Here is a 15,286-nt window from a genome sequence, read left to right on the forward strand (position 1 = left end):
CCCAGACCTCCACCCCAGCTAAGAGACTCAAGAAGAAAGTATCCTTTGCATCTCTCTTTTTGAAAGAGTTAACGATAGCTACTTTTTGAATAGGTAATACATTCACAACCAAAGCCTGGAAGGCACAAATGATGCACTACAGTGAAAAGTCTCCCTCCTACCATGGGCCCCCGCCTCCAAGTTCTTGGCTCTGCTCCCCAGAAACAACCACTGGATCTTTGTGCTTCCAGAGGTAAATGTACAGAACCATTTTTACATATATGTGCATTCGAATATATAAGGCACATATATAAGGTGCTATTTTCATTGCTTTTTCCTGTCATGTCTTTGCCTGCATTTTTCTTACAACTCCTATTTTATAAATGTGAAAACTGAGACTCAAAGAGGCAACTATTCACCTAAGGTGCTACTTATATTGCGTGTACTTAATACAGAGTATGCCGCTGTTCATATTAAAATGAAGAAAATGAACATGTATGTACGTTAAATACAAATTTGTACATCATATACATATATGTATGTTGTGTATATATATATGTGTGTGTACACATATATTCATGTTTTTTCTCCTTTATACAAATGAAAGTGTCATTTGTATTCCATTCTACAGAATGCCTTGCACTTTCACTTAAAAGTGTATCTTGGAGCTCAATGCACATAGTGCATAAAGGTACTTCCTATTACCCTTTCCCCTCCCCTCTTCTTCACGATTGCATAGTGTTCAGTTGTACCAATCCTCCATAAATTATTTAGCCAATCCTCTAGTGAAGGACACTCGGGCTGTTTCAAATCTTTGGTGATACTGAAAATGCTTCAGGGAACAATCTGGTACGTGTGGAATAGCCTTGTCCATGTAGAGATGGGATGACTTGCTGAGTAGAGACAGTGCTGAATTATTGCCAGGTCACCCTTCAGAAGCTCAGGGTCAAAGCGATCTCTGTGGTATGTGTACCACTGCACTCCGTGCTCACGATGCAGCAGTATGTGCCCGCAGCACACCCACATCGGCAGTCTTGAGCAATCTGAGTGTGGGGTTGCGTTGCTGTGACATTTTATGTACATGGCTCCCATGATGAGTGAGAGTCAGCCTTTTTCACACGTCATTGGTCTCAGAGCCCTTTGTACTCCCTTTTTGTGAGCTGTTCGTTCATATGTTTGCCTGAATTCCTATTGGTTTGTTTATTTTCCTTAATGATTTGTAGGAGCTCTTTATTTACCAGGAAAATCAATCTTTTGCTCTGACTTGAATTGCAAATATTTGGGATCCTTTGTGGGAAGGCTTCCTCTAAAAGGTCATACTCCAGGGGAATTCGGTCCCTCTCATCCATGCTAGGTGACTTGCTGAATGAATTGATGGAGAGGAGATTGAATGAATAAGTGAATGAGTGAATGGATGACTGTGGCTCCTTCCACTTAGCTCATTGTCAGCCAAGACCTGGCCCTGGCCATGAGCAAGTTGATAAATTACTAAGATCCTACCTGGCCTGAGCAGCTGCCCACCTGAACGCAGGGTGGGCCCAGAGGGCTCCTTCTGGAGCTTCCTCTGCCTCCTCCCCCCTCCCACCCAGTACCCTCTTCCCTGGACAGACCTTAACATCAGCCAAAGCTCCACAGGCCAAGCGAGTAGGCCTGCATCTCCCACTACAGAATTTATCTCTCTTGTCAGCCTGTCAGAAACAGAGAATTTATTACCTCATTCACTTTGAACAAAACCTGTTTCTGGAGATTTTTATGATGGAGGAGTAAGAAAAGGAGTAAAGTGAGGGAGGAAGTGTCAATGGAGGGGATGTGGCCTAGAATGTATAATCTCATGGAGAGAAGCGTTTTGGCAAAAGGCCAAACGGACGGTCCGGGCATCTCTCTGGTTTCCAGACAACCTTGTTCCCGGATACACGGAGAGTTCTCATCAATGTGTGTGTTAGAGAGACGGGTCTTCATCACGCAGAAAACAAGGGCTCTGCCTCTGCCCCGCACTCAGGTCTCCAGGCTGCGGTCCTCCCCAGGCCCCAGCACTGTCGCCTCTCTGCTCAGCCCAGCTCCAGGGCTGTCCACTCGGCTTCCCGCTAGATGCGCTCACCCACCTGTCACCACCAGGCTCCTCGTGCGCCAAGCAAAGAACAAGGCAGAGGGGGCCCCTGGCCTCACAGAACGCCTCCTCCCATCCCCCAAAGGAAAGACACAGCTGCCATGGAGGATTGATGCTCATGCGCACCTAATGCAAGCCGGGCTCTGGGCTGGCTTCAGCCCAGAGTTAGTGGGTTAGTTCCGTGAATCTCTCAGTACCCCAGTGGGTCAGGACAGTTATCACCCAAGCCTCCCAGAAGAAATGGCCGAGGAATGACAGAAAAGACAACCAGCTTGCCCAAGGTCACAGCTAGGATTCAAACACAGGCAGTTTGATCCAAAAGCCACCAGCTCAGCCCCTGAGCCCTGCTGCCCAGCAAGCGTTACAGTTGCAAGGAGCGTTAGGTGAGGCAGAGTTGGGCACTGTGGGTGCTCATCGGGGCAAGCTCCTCCATCCAGAGGATGCTGAAGGGGACCTCTGGGCACAGCAGGGAAAGAGGTAAGGACAGGAGCCACCAAGGCAGTAGGAAAAGCAAGCCCAGGGTGGACAGAGGGTGTGAAGTCAGGCCAGGTGGTGGGGGAGGCGGTCACGGGAGTAAGCAGGTGTGAGCAGGTCAGTGTGGGCAGGAGTGGGCAGGCGTGGGCTGGTCAAGCATGGCCCTCTCCTCTCCTCTCCCTTGGGCAGTGCCCCCAACCCTCAAGATCTGCCTCGGCTGACCCTCTCGTAAAGCTCACCTTTCCCGATTCTCTACTCCCTGCAGCTCCCACTCAGCATTTCTTCCTGCCTTCATTCTCTCATCAGGCCTGTGGTGAGCCTTGTTGCCTACCGGGCCTGCACCAGCCACTGGGAATAGGACCATTAATAAGGCGCATGAATAAATCACGGCGTCTTCTAAAGAGAAGAGCAGCTCTAAGTGCTCTAATAAAGTGGCGTGTGAGTGCAGAGGAGGGAGCAATTAAAACTGTCTGGGAGAAGGAGGCCAAGGCTCGGGAAGGCACTTCTGAGGCCCTGACACTCCAGCTGGGCCTGAAGGGCTGGCAGACAATGGCAGGAAGGACGGTTCCACGGAGGGCCAGCTGCCTGGGCAGACAGAAGGGGCCATATTTCAGGAGCTGCGGGTCTGGTGGACGGACAGAGGTGGCGGGATCCAGACCATGAAGAGCCTCAAGTACTCAGGAAGGAGTCGAGCTTCTCGATAGAGACGAAAGGTGTATATGGTCAGGTGAGGATGCAAGAACGACCTCTTTCACAGCAGGACAGGAAAAACAATGCCTGCTAACTCTAGGCTCCCAAGTCCACCCACTTTTGGCTTTATTTTGCTCCATAGCACTTAACACCATTTGGTTCAACTGTATGAAATGGCTCTTTTTGTGGGTCAGGATAGTGAAATATTAACAAGCCTAAATAGTTTTGACATATTTTATTTGTTATTCATCCCTCCACTTTCTCCCCCACCCTTCTTCCATAAAGTAAAGGACTTTATAATCATTCTTTTGTTCATTGCTACATCCCCAGTGTCTGGAACAGTGCCTGGTAATGGGGATCAGTAAGTATTTATAGAAAAAATGAATGAACGAACAAGAGACTTGGGGGCAGAGCTCCTCTTTAGTCTCCCTTCCTCAACAAGGAAGCTCCCAAAAGACAGAGCTCTTTCACTCAAGATTTCTGACTTGAAGCAACAGATCCAGCTCTGTTCTTACTTTCTGAGTCACTTTGAGAAGGAACTGACTTTTTTAAAGCTTTCGTTTCTTCATCTGTAAATGGGAACAAGGGCAGACTCCACAAGTGTGTGTTAGTAAGATCATATCAGAAATCATGGGAGGGAATTCCCTGGCAGTCCAGTGGTTGGTAATTTAGTTGCTCAGTCATGTCTGACTCTTTGTGACCCCATGAACTGTAGCCTGCCAGGTGCTCTGTTCCATGGGATTCTCCAGGCAAGATTACTGGAATGGTTGCCATTTCCTACTCCAGGGGATCTTCCTGACTCAGGGATTGAACTTGGGTCTCCTGCACTGCATGAAGATTCATTACCAACTGAGGCACCAGGGAAGTGGTTAGGATTTTAAGAAAAGAAGGAGCGAGAGAAAGAAATCCTGGGAAACACAACACATAGCTCCAGGCATGCAGCAGGTGCTCCATAAATGCTATTTCTTCCTCCCTCTCTTCTTAATGTACCAGGCCTTGTGTTACCCTGTTCATAGGTAAAGACCTACAGAATCAAGATTTTTTTAAATATGAAAATGGATATGTTTTGAGCTTGATGAGAGAGAACTTACCCCCTACAATGAGGGGAAGGGTGTGCTGTGGTGGGAAGCAGTGAATGCCCAGCAAGGGGACTCAGGTCCCCTCTGCTTTGGCCCCTCACTGGCCTCACTGAGAAAGTCAGCCTCTTGACTTCTGCTCTGTCATAAGAGGGAGGTGAGCCCATCCATCTCAGGGTCTCTAGCTGATTTGCTTTAGGGAAATGTCCCCTGAAAAGCTCCCCGTGCTCCCTAGAATCTAGGCTTCCACCTGATCTTGCAAGTGGAGAGCACCATGTCCTCTCAGAGGGGATGCAGCTGATGACAGAATCAGGATTGTCGCTTCTGCCCCAACCATCTGCCGCCTCTTCCTCAGGTGAGTATCTGACCCACCATGCTGTTGCAGGGGCAGCAGGCTCAGGACTCCAGGAGTCTGAGCTCCCACAAACCCAAATCTCCACCAAGGTGGCACCTCCACCTCTGCATATCCTGTAGGTCTCCGACATTATGACTGATTTTGAGTTCCTGTTTTAACGCAGCCATGTTAATGTAGAGACGTGTTCAGTTCAGTTCAGCTCAGTCACTCAGTCAGATCTGACTCTGCAACTCCATGAACTGCAGTACGCCTGGCTTCCCTGTCCATCACCAACTCCCAGAGCCTACTCAAACCCATGTCCATGAGTCAGTGATGCCATCCAACCATCTCATCTCTGTCATCCCCTTCTCCTGCCACCTTCAATCTTTCCCAGCATCAGGGTCTTTTCAAATGAGTCGGTTCCTTGCATCAGGTTGCCAAAGAACTGGAGTTTCAGCTTCAGCATCAGTCCTCCCAATGAAGATTCAGGACTGATTTCCTTGAGGATTGACTGGTTTGATCTCCTTGCAGTCCAAGTGGCTCTCAGGAGTCTTCTCCATCACAATTCAAAAGCATCAATTCTTTGGTGCTCTGCTTTCTTTACAGTCCAACTCTCACATCTATACATGACTACTGGAAAAATCATAGCCTTAACTAGACAGATCTTTGTTGGCAAAGTAATGTCTCTGCTTTTTAATATGCTGTCTAGTTTTGTCATAGCTCTTCTTCCAAGGAACAAGTGTCTTTTAATGTAATGGCTGCAGTCACCATCTGCAGTGGTTTTGGAGCCCCAAAAAATAAAGTCTCTCACTGTTTCCATCATTTCCCCATCTATTTGCCATGAAGTGATGGGACAGGAGACTTGTTAATTCTGCCTAAAAACATAAGATTTGAGTTTCAGCTCTCATTTTCTTGTTGTCAAGTAAGATGTGGAAATGACCATTGCCAAATCCCTCCATCCTCATTTTTCTGCAGCCATCACCTGGCCCCACTCTTGAGTGAGGACCAGCAAAGGGCACAAAGCTGGGATGAGATGAGGCGAGGAGAGATGTGCAGGATGGTAAAGAGTCAAGGGAGGAGGGCAAGGATGTCTTCTAAGCACATTCTTGGAAATAAAGGATGACTATATTTACTTCTACATGGGGTCTTAAGTTAAGTAAAAGTCGATCAGTCGTGTCTGACTCTTTGCGACCCCACAGACTATACAGTCCATGGAATTCTCCAGGCCAGAATACTAGAGTGTGTAGCCTTTCCCTTCTCCAGGGGATCTTCCCAACCCAGGGATCAAACGCAGGTCTCCCACATTGCAGGTAGATTCTTTACCAGCTGAGCTACCAGGGAAGCCCTGGGGCCTTTGATACAGCCAAATCAAAATGCTCCCCTTAGCAAAACACCCTCCTCTGTGCCTTCCAGGAGGCGCAACCCCTAAATTCCTGGCAGAGTTGCAGCCTAGCTGCCCAAGGAGGGGGATAACAGGCAGTGGCTGGGCCTGAGGGAGCAGACAGGACAAGCCAGTCCCAGTACTGCTAAGCAGAACCTCTCAGAAGGCTTCCTTGAAGTACTTGTTGTTGTAGTTTTTCAGTTGCTAAGTTGTGTTTGATTCTCTGAGATCCCACGGACTAGAGCACTCCAGGCTCTCGTGTCCTCCGTTATCTTCCAGAGTTTGCTCAGATTCACGTCCATTGAGTTGGTGATGCTATCTAACCATCTCACCCCTGCTCTCACCTTCTCCTTTTGTGTAAGTACTCAGTCACTCAGTCATGCACGACTCTTTGCAACCCCACAGCCTATAACCCACCAGGTTCCTCTATATCCGTGGAATTTTCCAGGCAAGAATACTGCAGTGGGTTGCCATCTCCTTCTCCAGGAGATCTTCCTGACCCAGGGATCGAACCCATGTATCTTGTGTCTCCTGCTTTGGCAGGAGGATTCTTTATCACCAAGCCACCTGGGAAATCCTTCTCCTTTTGCCTTCAATCTTTCTCAGCATCAGTCTTTTATAATGAATCGCCTCTCTACATCACGTGGCCAAAGTACTGGAGCTTTAGCTTCAGCATCAGTCCTTCCCATGAGGTGTTTACGAATCACAAAACTCCACACACTCCCCAATTTTACTTGGTCTTCATCAATGATGGAGAAGCTGAGGCTAGAAAACATCCACAACATTCCTAGGGGAGGTGAGAATGAAGCCTGTGTTCCCTGATGCCACATCACAAATTCTTTTGATCCTCCTGATACTCCCAGAAGGTGAGTTATACTGCTACGCTGTCAACCCCATTTTACAGCTTAGAAAGTGGAGGCTTGGAGACTAAAAGAAATCCACTGAAAGTGGCTCTCTTCACTGGTAATGGAGGAGCTCCAAACCCAAGTCTCTGGACTCCTGACCCAGGATGAAAGCACTTTTCTGGTATCCTGAAGCAGGTATGGCCATGACACATAGGAAAACCTGAAAAGTTGACACTGGTGAGGACAAGGAATGCAGAGAACCAGGGAGCACGAGGAGGAAGACCCCAAGGGACTCAGAGATCACTGACAAATGTGCCCATCACCTCTCCTAGCAGACAGAACCTCTTGTGCCAGTGGACAGCCCCGATCCAATCAAGCTGGCATGTACTTGTGAACACAGAGCCTGCTGTGTCCACCCAAACCCCTCGTGTTAAACTGCGGGCCCAGCCAGCCAGCCAGTCCGCCAGCTGCCCAGGTGCGCGTGCTTCTCCTGCCCATCAGACAGATTTATTAGAAGCAGCATCAGGGCCCAGGGGAGCCCTGCCACCCACCCCCCATCAATCCCAACACAGGGGCAGGCGGGAGACGGAATATATGTAAGGTCATTTGGAGATAGAAAAAAAAAAATCATTCACCACACTCCCGAAATAGCCCATCTCCGCTTTGCAGCGATTGCCTCCTTCTTGGCTCTAAATCAAATTCTGCTGTGAGACGCAAACTCAATCTCTCTCTCCCAAGTTTTGCTTTTTATGAGTTTGGCAATAAATTGGGGTGTGGATGGAGAAAAGGCACCAAAGGTCACTGGAATCGGGACGTGCCTACATAGCTTGGAGGAGATACAGAGGTAAAGAGAGGAGAGAGGATAGCCTCAGGCTTGAAGCAGGGCTGGTGATGGACATGAGTAGCCCAGCATCTCTGTGCTCAGTCAAGCACCCAGTGAATGAATGAATGAAATACATACCTACAAATACACAAACTTCCTGACTTGGAAAATTTTTTACTCAGGTTAAAGAGAAAGTGTCTTGGTTGCCTTGTTAGAGGCAAACAATGAAGACTACAATACCAGCCTGTGGAACTGGAATTATGACAGTCTTGGGGGGTTAGCCTGTGGTGACAGCCTCCAGGTGTCAGAGAAGCTCCCTGAGATGAGGAAACATTCAAGACCACTATATCCCCGCTAGTAAAGTAATGCTCAAAATTCTCCAAGCCAGACTTCAGCAATACGTGAACTGTAAACTTCCAGATGTTCAAGCTGGTTTTAGAAAAGGCAGAGGAACCAGAGATCAAATTGCCAACATCCGCTGGATCATTGAATAAGCAAGAGAGTTTCAGAAAAACATCTATTTCTGCTTTATTGACTATGCCAAAGCCTTCGACTGTGTGGATCACAATAAACTGTGGAAAATTCTGAAAGAAATGGGAATACCAGACCACCTGACCTGCCTCTTGAGAAACCTGTATGCAGGTCAGGAAGCAACAGTTAGACCTGGACATGGAACAACAGACTGGTTCCAAATAGGAAAAGGAGTACATAAAGGCTGTATATTGTCACCCAGCTTATTTAACTGATATGCAGAGTACCTCATGAGAAACGCTGGGCTGGATGAAGTACAAGCTGGAATTAAGATTGCCAGGAGAAATATCAATAACCTCAGATATGCAGATGACACCACCCTTATGGCAGAAAGTGAAGAAGAACTAAAGAGCCTCTTGATGAAAGTGAAAGAGGAGAGTAAAAAAGTTAGCTTAAAATTCAACATTCAGAAAACTAAGATCATGGCATCCGGTCCCATCAGTTCATGGCAAATAGATGGGGAAACAGTGGAAACAGTGGCTGACTTTATTTTTCTGGGCTCCAAAATCACTGCAGATGGTGACTGTAGCCATGAAATTAAAAGACGCTTACTACTTGGAAGGAAAGTTATGACCAACCTAGACAGCATATTAAAAAGCAGAGACATTACTTTGTCCACAGAGGTCTGTCTAGTCAAGGCTATGGTTTTTCCAGTGGTCATGTACAGATGTGAGAGTTGGACTATAAAGAAAGCAGAGCACCGAAGAATTGATGTTTTTGAACTGTGGTATTGGAGAAGACTCTTGAGAGTCCCTTGGACAGCAAGGAGATCCAACCAGTCTATCCTAAAGGAGTTCAGTCCTGAGTGTTCATTGGAAGGACTGATGTTGAAGCTGAAACTCCAATACTTTGGCTACTTGATGTGAAGAGCTGACTCATTTGAAAAGACCCTGATGCTGGGAAAGATTGACAGCAGGAGGAGAAGGGGATGATGGAGGATGAGATGGTTGGATGGCATCACCAACTCAATGGACATGGGTTTGGGTGGACTCCGGGAGTTGGTGATGGACAGGGAGGCCTGGTGTGCTGCAGTTCGTGGGGTTGCAAAGAGTCAGACACGACTGAGCAACTGAACTAAACTAATATCCCCAAAATGTGGGTGTTTCTCTGGCCTTCATCTTTGGGGCTTTTCTCTTTACACTCAGGTTTAGGGTTCTCTACCAAGGCACAAAGGACATTTGGGGCTGGATATATATTGTGAAACTCTCATGGCTGTAGTAAGATCTTTAACAGCTTCCCTGGTCCCTACTTACTAGATGCCAGTAACACCCCCCAGTCAAGACAACCAAAAATGTCTCTGGTGGTGATTTAGTCACTCAGTCAGTCATGTCTGGCTCTCTGTGACCCTGTGGATTGTAGCCCACCAGGCTCCTCTGTCCATGGGATCTCCTAGGCAAGAATACTGGAGTGGGTTGCCATTCCACCTCCAGGTGATCCTCCCAACCCAGGGATCAAACCCAGGTCTCCTGCATTGCAGGCAGATTCTTTATCAATTGAATCACCAGGGAAGCCCCAAAATGCCTCTAAACATTGCCAAATGTCTCCTGATTGAGGCTCACTGCATACATGCTCTCTGGGGTCTAAATCACCTAAAGTTGTCCCAGCTCTCTCTCTAGCCCCAGGCACACCTGCTAAGCTGCTTACTCATCCCATAGGGCCACCTGCCTCCTGGCATTACTCCCTGGATGGCTGCTCAAATGAGTTAAGTCCCATTACTAGAGGCATGGTGTCCCCCCTCCAGGAAATCCCGCCAGTGCCCTCACCACTCCCGACTGCCCCCCACCTGCCCACAGAACCTGACCCTCCTCCTCTTCTCCTAGTGGATAGACCCTGGAGCCACTGTTGTTCTAGTAGAAAGCTGGTCATTTCTACTCACCTCTGCTCACATTCTCCAATCAGTCAAGACCACTAGACCCTACCCCAAAACTGTTCCTGCTCCCCAGTTTTCCTGCCACAGGCTGGTGAGGGCCTGCCTGTCACTGTCTCCCCGGCTCTTGGCATCCCCCTTCCAGTCTCCCATCCAGACTTCACCACGGAGAACCTTCTAAAGCGACAAACTTGGTCAAGTCTCTACCTTCAGGCGAAGGGTCTGTGGCTTCTCAGTGTCTCAGAGTTAAATCCAAATCCTGGGAGCCCGCAGGGACAGTCCTCACCCTACACCCTGCATGCACACACACACATACATGCACATGCACGCACACACATGCACACACACATCACATGGCTGATTTTTGAGCCATAATAGAGCTAGTAATACTCCTAACAGCTGATATATGTTAAGACCTTTGGCTCCCTGGGGACTTTCTCGCCATTGTAAGTAATCCTTTATTTACACTTCACAATTACTCCATCAGCAAATACCCCTACTAGTCTCACTTTATCAATAGGGAAAATGAGGCACAGAGAGGCTGTGACAGGAAGTGAGGGAAGTAAGCAACTGCTCAGCCACTGTGCAACGTTGTTTTTCCATCCTCCACGCGCAAGGACCTCAGTCTGCCTGAACGCCCTTCCCATCGAGCCCCTTTCCCTGGAATATCCTTCACTCTTTCAGGCTCACGTTAGCTCAAGTCTCCCCCATCAGAGAAGCTTTCAGGCCTGGCCAGGGCCCCATTACTAGAAGCCCAGGTCTCCCCCTGATGGAGCCAGTCAGGGCTGGTCAAGCCCAATTAGCCCACCAAGGGCTAGTTCCCAATGACAAGACCAGCTCGGCCCAGCACACAGGCTAGACTCATAGATGGGACCCCCACTCTTGCAAAGCCCAGGCTCTGCCGCTGCTCCAGGGAGACCAGCCTTCTGGGTCCTGGGCACCTCGCACTGGACCATGAGCTGGCGGGTCTCAGGTAGTTTGTTCAGGATGAGCCTCTCAATGACAGGTCAGCCTAGCTTCTACACTCAGTTCTCAGTTCTTTTTTAAATTTGAATTAGTTCGGGTGTCATCCTATTGCTTGCAACGTAGAGTCACTAACAAACACTCTCTTCCCCTTGCCTGTGTTTCCAAGTCTCCCCTCTTTGTCTTCTAAAAGGCCAAATCCTCTTTTCTCTACTTTTCCAATCCTGTCATGTCCAACTCAAAGGCCACCCACTCCAGGATACCTTCTCTGACCCCATAACATTGTGTCTTTGGCAGTGAGCTGCATCCTTGCCATTTCCTGAAGCAAAATACATGCAGGCATCACATCTGAAAAATGGCAATAATGATAGTAACCATCTCCTAGGACTGTGGTAGGAACAAAATGACTTTATATAGGAGAAAAACATCTATGGGATCATTTATCTGCCATATGAGGAGATTCAGATGTTTATCTGAAAATATTAAAATAATTAAGCAACATGCACATAGATGGGAAAGCATGACCCTATCACATAAGAAAATGAAACACTGCATTTCAGTGTAAGAAATACCATGTACTACAGGTCTGGTTTGGAATGAACATGTACACACTGTTATACTTTAAATGGATAACCAACAAGGACCTACTGTATAGCACATGGAACCCTGCTCAATGTGATGTGGCAGGCCAGATGAGAGGGGAGTTTGAGGGAGAATAGATACATGTATGATGATGATGATGTGTTAGATGCTCAGTCGTGTCTGGCTCTTTGAGACCCCATGGTCTGTAGCCCACCAGGCTCCTCTGCCCATGGAATTCTCCAGGCAAGAATACTGGAGTGGGTAGACATTCCTTTCTCCAGGGGACCTTCCCAACCCAGAGATTAAACCTGGGTCTCCTGCATTGCAGATTCTTTTATCGTCTGAGCCACTAGGGCCCTTGAATACATGTATACATACAGCTGAGTCCCTTAGATGTTCACCTGAAACTATCACAGCATTGTTTGTTAATCAGCTATTAGTTTAGTCCAGTCCCTGAGTCGTGCCCTACTCTTTGGGACCCCATGGACTGCAGCACACCTAGCTTCCCTGTCCATCGCCAACTCGCAGAGCTTGCTCAAACTCATGACCATCAGGTTGGTGATGCCATCCAACCATCTCATTTTCTGTCATCCCCTTCTCCTCACACCTTCAATCTTTCCCAGCATCAGGGTCTTTTCAAATGAGTCGGTTCTTTGCATCAGGTGACAAAAGTATTGGAGTTTCAGTTTCAGCATCAGTCCTTCCAATGAATATTCAGAACTGATTTCCTTGAGGATTGACTGTTTTGATCTCCTTGCAGTCCCAGGGACTCTCAAGAGTCTTCTCCAACACCACAGTTCAAAAGCATCAAATTTTCAGCTTTCAACTTTCTTTATGGTCCAACTCTCACATCCATACACGACTACTGGAAAAACCATAGCTTTGACTATGTGGACCTTTGTCAGCAAAGTAATATCTCTGCTTTTTAATATGCTGTCTAGATTTGTCATAGCTTTTCTTCCAAGGAGCAAGCATCTTTTAATTTCATGGCTACAGTCACCATCTACAGTGATTTTGGAGCCCAAAAAATAAATCAGCTATACTCAAATACAAAATAAAAAGTTTAAAAAATAATCAATAAATGGATGAACAACTTATAAGAGGCATTCCCTGATTCCCGGGAAATTACGATGTTTGTTAACAAGGACCCACCCCGTGCTGAGCCCACAATGGCCTCCTCTGCATCCCAGACAAGCTTGTACATGGCAGGTATGGGTCGAAGTCTTATTGGTTAAACACTACAGAGGACAATAATTCCTCCCCACAATTAACTGAGAAGGGAAATGGAGAAAGAGGAAGGGATGCTTATGGAGTAAAATGGAAGCAGACTCCCCCAAGGACCAAACTCCAAGAAATCAATCGTCCACCTGGCAAGGGTGTTAAACCAGAAGCAGCTCAGGATATGAGGACACCGCTCTCTGGGGCAGTTTTAAGCCACATGTTTTGCCAACCTGGAGGAACCAGATGGACGGAATGGAATTTAGCCTGTATAGAGACCAAGTCTGAGGACGTGTCCAGCTCCTTTCATTAAACATGAATTGTGGTACAGCCATCATTGTCTAAAGCGGGTATCCTCGACGGAGACTGGGACTCTGCAGCCGACAACACAGCCCTTTTGAGGATAAGCACAGCCTGGCAGGAACACTTTGCTATAGACAACTGTCTTGGTTGCAGGCTTGTTGGGATTGGATTCAGCCATCAATTCCCCTAATGGGATTCCCTTTGCTGAGGTGCCATCTCTAGGCTGCAGTGAGCTCCTTCTATATAAGATGAGGGGTTTGCCTAGGTGATTTCAAAACCCTTTCCAGCAATAACATCCTAGAGGTAAATCATCAGCCCGATGTTTAGTTCCAGACTGTGGTATGTGCATGTGTGTGCACATATGTGTGGTGTTTGCATGCATGCATGTGTGCATGTCTGCGTGCTTATGCATACATGCTCAGTGTACATGTGTGCATGTTTTCAGTGTACTTTAACTTGATCATTAATGCCTCACATCAGATGCCAACAATAAACGCAGACCATAGAGACTTCATTTCTAGCCACTGCTACCTTCAAAACAGATAAGAGTTCTGGGAAAAGCATGACACCTCTAACATGCATAAATACGCCTGGCAAGCTTCTGAGCCCCGAAGGTGTTTTTCATCCTGGCAGGTATGCTAAATGTGTCCACATAATTGTGTGACAAAAATTGTATCCAGCTTTCCTTAACAAAAATCTAGTGCCTCATTTACCTAGGAAGTCTGATGTACCACCTGATAAACAAGCCTGAGACGAACCATTTTTCTCAATAATTATATTCTGATGGCTACACGGACAGACCATGAGAAAATCAGATTATTTTTATACAGCAAAAAGAAAAGTCGAGTTAAAGACTCACGAGTATTACCACTCGAATTATAGGTGAGCCCTTCTGAGAAGATAGCCTCTTCGATTCTAGGTAGACGACAGAATAATTGGAAAACCTATTGTTCTCCCCATCACGTTGTCTTTTTAGTTTAGCTTATCCCTTTTCACTATTTGGAGCTACATTAAACACATATATTTTAAAGAAGCTGTCACAAGAGTCTCCCAAATATTCTAAATATTCTGTTTCTCAATTATTCCCCTTTTGAGTACACGTTCTACCCACACTCACAGTAAGTGACTTAAAAATAAACTGCCGTCATTGCCTTTCTCAAAAACCATTCCTGGGGACTTTTCTGGCAGTCCAGTGGTTAAGACTCTGTGCTTCCACTGCAAGCAGCAGGGATTCATTTCGGGTCAGGGAACTAAGATCCCACATGCTGCATGGTGTGGCCAAAAACAAATCACTACTGACCTCTATCAGGTTCAAGTCCAAACCCCCAGGGTCTGTCAAGGCTTCTCAGATTCTTCAAGCTGCCCTCCTTTACCATGAGTCTTACCAGCAGCTCTGCTCCCTGCGTGTGCTTTTGTCACCTATAACCACATGCACCCTCCTCCCAGGCCCCTGAGACCCAAGTTCTTCCTCTGACATCCCAAAACCTCTGTACATACTGTGTCCTCAAATGTTCATCCTTCAAGGAGCCTTTCCGAAATGTCCTTATTCACTCATTCACAAATATTTGTTGTGGGTCCTTGGGCTCAGGTGTCAGTGATTCAGAAATCAATAGTGAGGGCGACACAGAGACACTGAGAGGTCATTTGGAAACCAGAAAATGTTACCAGCCCAGTGGGGCAGAAGTTCCCAACGCAGCTTCCAGCATGTGGCAGGCGTTCCTCGGGGCTGGTAGAAAGAAGGGAGACTCCAGAGATGGATGAGCAATTCACCCGGGACACAGGGAAGCTGGGAGGCCCTCCTGCTGGGAGCTAGTGAATGCAGCTGCAGGCTGATCCCATGTGGTGCCATGAGAAATGTCACCCCAACCTGGGCAACAGGTCTGGCTGCTGGCGCTGCCAAAGCCCAGGGGAGGATGGAGCCCTGCCCCGAAGCTGAGCCAGGTCAGGAGCTGGCCAAGGAGGTGGAGACAGGGAGAGCCAGGGTTCCTGGGGGTCACTGAAGGAGGCAGGCTGGCTCTCACCCTGGGGAGACAGGAGGGACTCCTGCAGAGCTGCCGGCGGGGTGGCCAGGGGGCCAGTCCACTGCATCCTAAGGAAGTGGCCGTGGAGCTCC

This window comes from Dama dama, chromosome 15 (assembly GCF_033118175.1).
Source record: "Dama dama isolate Ldn47 chromosome 15, ASM3311817v1, whole genome shotgun sequence".
Classification (NCBI taxonomy): domain Eukaryota; kingdom Metazoa; phylum Chordata; class Mammalia; order Artiodactyla; family Cervidae; genus Dama; species Dama dama.